This window comes from Camelina sativa, chromosome 16 (assembly GCF_000633955.1).
Source record: "Camelina sativa cultivar DH55 chromosome 16, Cs, whole genome shotgun sequence".
Lineage (NCBI taxonomy): Eukaryota > Viridiplantae > Streptophyta > Magnoliopsida > Brassicales > Brassicaceae > Camelina > Camelina sativa.
The window spans coordinates 8,696,875-8,702,466 of record NC_025700.1 but is presented as its reverse complement, the minus strand read 5'-3'; the positions used below and the strand labels follow the sequence as shown (position 1 = coordinate 8,702,466).

Sequence of the window (5,592 nt, the reverse complement as noted above, 5' to 3'; positions counted from 1 at the left end):
TTGCTCTTTAGTAATTAAGTCTCTCAGGTTATGTTCTGTGAATAAGCGATTACTTAGAGATGAATAAAATGAGATCGTGCGAACTACTAAGAAATTGACAAAATGAAATAAGACGAAAGTAAAATAAAATCTATGCACATTATAACTTTGGTCAATTATAGGAAGAAAGAGAACATCAAATTACAAACATCTTCATGACTCGGTATGTGTTACCCACTTGTACAGATTGAGTTGACTCTAAATAGAAGAAAACCATGTTGCCCACTTGATGAATAGATAAGAATGCAGTTTCCAATCAACACATAGCTCTTGCTGCTTATTCACCTAGTGTAAAATGTTAGTACTAAAACATTAGTGTTTCTTGCTGCTTTGTGTTACTAACTTACTACTGCCACCTATGGCTGTCTCATATGGAAGTTCGTAATTTTTTCGTATATAATTTCACGTTTCTGGGTGCACGTGAAGGAGATATGAAAAAATAATAATAATAATATCTGGTGAACGGAGTTAAGCTCTTGATACAGTTATAATTCGGAATGAGTGAAATGAATAAAAATGTTGAAATCGACTGTTCCAATGTTTATATATACAAACCACAATTTTTTTTTTCCCTTAGGTACTTTAGCACAAATCAAGAGTCTGATTACACAACAAACATGAAAAAAAAAAAATATATATATATATCCCCTCTCTTGGGATGATATTTCGTACCAGAAAATAATCTTATAATAGGTATGTACTCGGTACTCGGTAATTGCCGAAAGCATTCTTCATGATTCCTCTATGAACCGAACGTGAGGTATATGCTGGACTTTGTAATAATCTTCTCCCCCTTTGGACAGTCTATCTGTCCATCCCCTTCCCATATATACAATACGTAAAATCTTTAAGGAAGTGATATACCTTTACCCATCAGGAAGCGCCTTTAACATTTCACATCGATGAATCCTTAGAGTATGAAGAAGAGGCATGGATCCTTCTTCTACTATCCACTCTTCCAACTTGTTCTGTTCATCCAAATGAAGCTCCAGTAACTGAGAAAACCCACCCGCCAGACAAACCATTCGTCTCCCAGATAAGGCTCTGGTTCCAAGGTGGAGGTACTCTAAGTGAGGGCATTTCTCTAAAACTGACATCTGATCCTCCTCCAAAAAACAACGATTTAAATCTACTCTTTTAAGGTGAGAAGAAAAGTTTTCTTCATTAGGTAACCTTGGCGTATGTATACTCAAGTGCAAACTGTAGAGAGAAAAGCATTTCAGAATAAATGCTCCTGAATGACACTTACTGGAATTATCTTTCACATCCAGTACCATAAGGGTTTCAAGGTTTCTCAATGAACCAAGATTTGCAGATAAGGTTTCCATACTACACCCACCGAAATATACCAAAACGAGTAACCGAAGCCTCTTCATACAATGGAGATCTCCAACACTAGTAGCCTTAGTGGAGAAGTTCCTCAAAAACTCCAAGTTTACTAGATTACTCAATTCCAACATTGTAGTTCCAAGCATTTTATATGGTAATACAAGGTATCTCAATTTTGGCATCCACATCAAGCAGTTGGGCACGTTGATTCGACAACGTGAAGAAACACCAATATTTAAATAGATAAGCAACTTAAGATTTTGTAGAGAAGAAGGTAGATGAGATACCTCAGCATTCTCTAAGTTTAAGTATCTCAAGTGGATGAGCTTTCCAATGCTAGAGGGTAACTTCCCTTCTTTGAACTTGGTTCCTGAGAGATTTAACACTCTCATCAGCTGTAATCTCGAAAAATTTAAACCTGATGGCATCCAACCATTTCCCCAACTATAGAAAACCATGAAAGACCGAAGGTTTGGATTCTTTATCTCTGACTCAACGTCATTTAATGTAGTGGGTTGACATATAACAAGTCTTCGAGATTTACAAGGAGACTGAGAGCATGTTGTTGTTGACATAGGACGACCAACTCTTTGTAGTAAGTTCTCTTCTTCAGCTTTCGAAAAACAAACTTCTTTCATCATGGCATTTATGTAAAATGATTTAAATCTCGAAGTGTCGTTGTTTCTCTCGGCAGTAACCATATTTTTTCTCACCAACTCTTCTACATAGCATTGTGCAATATCTAGAATGCTCGCTTCATCATAACACCTCAGATTAATTATTCTTCAGCAGCCCAATAATATGATGTTTCCTCAACCTCCATAACGAAACCGTCGGGTACATTGACTAGGTAGAGTAAGCAATGTTTCAAATAACTTGGTAACTCTTCAAAGCTCAGAGACAGTAAATGGTAAACCAAATTGTTTTTATCTTCATTGAAATTGGTTCTTCCCACGATATCAGATTCAATGCTCTCGCATACTCCTTTCCACTCATGCAATGTGTATTTTGCAGCTAACAAACTTCCCAACACTTTGACAGCCAAAGGCAAGCCTCCACAAGGAATGATAATTTTCTTAGCCATCTCTTTTATTACCCCATCTTCCATAAATTCTGCACAACAAAAACATGAAATAATATTTTATCTCTGGGTCATAATACCAAGATGGTACAATTGGATGTGTTAACGATATATTATAGTACTTGGTTTCATTAGAGTTGAGAAATATTATGATTATCATAAAATTGATCGGATTATGATCAACATAAAAACAAAAATTTATTGAAAGCTTACCGGATGCATCTGCTCTAGAAAATGCAATATTTTGAAAAAGCGTCCAACTGTTTTCAGGGCTTAGGCATTCTACTTCAAAGTTGATATATGCTTTATCTTCACGTAATGCGAAACTTTCTTTTCGATAAGTAAGTAGCACCTTCCAACCTGTGAAATATTTAATATTTCTTACATTATCCAAAACATTAAGAGCTAGACCTTGTATCTCCTTTTTATTAAATAAATTATTTTATATGTAAGATAAGAGGTCACCTTTGTTCGGTGGAAATGCTTGCTTGATTAAGTCCCAATCTTCTTCTTTCGATATATCATCAAGGACAATCAACGATTTAAATCTTTCCAACAATAGATAGAGTTCATCTCGTAGTTTCGATTTTGTCATCTTCATAATTTTCTCTACATTTTCACCGGATTTGAGATTCAGCAAGATTGTTTGCCACACATGCTCCAGTAAAGGCTCTTGTGAAACACACACCCATGCGAGTCCATCGAACTGTTGTTTTACCATCTCGTGATTAAAAACTTGTCTAGCAAGAGTGGTTTTACCAACACCACCCATCCCAGTCATGGAAACCACTTGTATATTGTCATCTTTCACCAAATAACCAACCAGTTTCTGAAAATTTTCACCCAACCCTACAAGATTGTCTTCGCAGTCCCTAGGAAATGTATCTTGCATCTCCCTTAGTTGATAAGAAAGAGGTTGCATATATCCGCCATCAGATAGTATTTGTTGTATGCCGAAACTCTTCATATCTTGAATCACCTTGGAGATCTTCTTCCTTATGCCTCCAATATCATACGCAAGTTCTCTACTCTTTGGAACAATGCAAGTGAGTCTTCTGATTCTCGTCTTGATGCCACTTGCCTTTCCAAGTTTTTGTCTAAGAATAAAGGTTTCAATTATATCCTCTGCATCAAAAATGATCTCCTTGATTTCTCTAATACAAATTTTTATCGCCACACTTGTATGTTTCTTTGCATCTGCATCTTTTAGAAAAGTGCTTAAAAAGTTTAGATCATTTTTTAGCTCAGTAACGTGATCATCAACTCCCTGAAGTTGCTCGTATTCTCGGTTCAATAAGTCCCAAAGCTTTTGTACTCCAAACGACACAAATGTCTCGGCCATACTGCCAAGTAATGTGAATGTACGAATCAACTATATTGATGAGAAAAAGAAATGAAAACAAAAACTATTGATGAGGAATCTATATCACACGCATCGATCGTGGGTATGGTCTTTTAACAGAGGCAATAACTGAACATGCAAATAAACTGAATATGCAAATAAAAAGGTGAAATTCAAACTAAAGTTGGTAATGATGTTGATCGAAAATACGACTATATTTATTAATGGCGTTATTAGGTAGAGTTTCACATAGATTAAAAAACTTGTGTAAATTAACAATTTGTAATTAATTAATTATTAGTTTAATAAGGTTATATTAACTGAATAAGGTTACAATTAATTAATTATATTGATGAGAACAATATCCATCGTCCCGTTTACTGAAAGGGATTGAGAATAAAGTTGAAAGAGATTTATGGCATATCGATCGGCGAATTTGGGATCCAGACATAGCAAACTTATGGAGAAACGAAGAATTAATGCAAGAGAAGATATTGAGTATCATCACTAATATTAGACGACTGTGGAGTTTCTTCCATGAGAAGATAGTCAAGAACGACGATCTCATAACTTTGGGATTGATTCTAGAGAGGGAAAGAAACAGATTTATTAATCTGTTGGCGAGTAGGGCTTCGGTTTCCAAAGCGTCGTGGAAATTCACTTCTCTATTGTTTTTTTTATTGATTGGTTATGTATTTGTGGATGTGTATTTTGATTTACTCAGTGTTGGTGTATCTCTAATTTATCAACTCTTGTACAAGATTCTGAATCAATGAATGAATGAGATGTTAAAAAAAAAAGGTTACAATTAATTAATTATCAGGTTAAAATTAATTAATTAATTAATTGTAACCTTAGTATAAGGTAAACCTCAGTTATCTGAATTTCACCTTATTAAACTTGTGTAACCATTTTAGCAAAAATTATAACTAAAGTTTCATAAATCTCTTATTATAAAATAAGTACTGTTTTTGTAAGCAATATGTTTCGTTATTAAATTATCCTCAAAAATGTAATTTGGTTTTTTTAATTAGGTTATAAAGGTAAATAAAACAAATCAGTTAATACCAAATCATATAATTTAACTGTATACTAATACAATTTTATGATAAGTGAATCTTAGAAAATATAAATAATAAGATTCATAGTTGTTTCAAAAATTTAACATAATATTTTGCAAAAAAAAATTATTTCTAAACTTTCTAACAAACGTATTTAACTTCCTAAAAACATTCATCAATTACATAGTCAAATCTAGTATAGAAACAAACTTATTTAAGTTATTTAAGTTCAACTGCTACGATGGGTGATGCACAATTAGGTAGGGAACCAATAAAAGAGAAAGAAAACTCTCACATGGATCAAGGCTTGTACACTTTTTCTGTACATACTAATTTTAAGGTTGAATTATATTGAATCTACATTATTAGGATAGTTTTCATATATAGAAATCTATAATATAAGATTTATAGTAAACTCTTTCAGAGAACACCCAACACATGCTGATCTCTAATCAAGTTATTTGAAATTTTTTTTTTGTTTAATTCAAAATTTTCATGGTGAAATCCCATTAGGAGATACTGACGTTGGACATTGGACGAAAGCATATCACAAAAATGTAATTCAACTGCTAGAAATCAACTCTATTGTTTTTTCATCTCAATTCGTTCACCGCAAACAAATAATTTTGCTATAGGAAAACAAAATCACATAAAGTAATGAGGAAAAGTAAATTTACTAACTTCTTAAGGCGCCAAGGAGCTCTCCTGTCGTCGCCCTTTGCGAAGAAGAGAGATTCTTG

The 5,592-nt window shown here is 33.7% G+C and overlaps 1 pseudogene; it reads right to left on the bottom strand.

Moving 5' to 3' along the window:
• Positions 614-4,428, bottom strand: LOC104750189 (annotated as a pseudogene).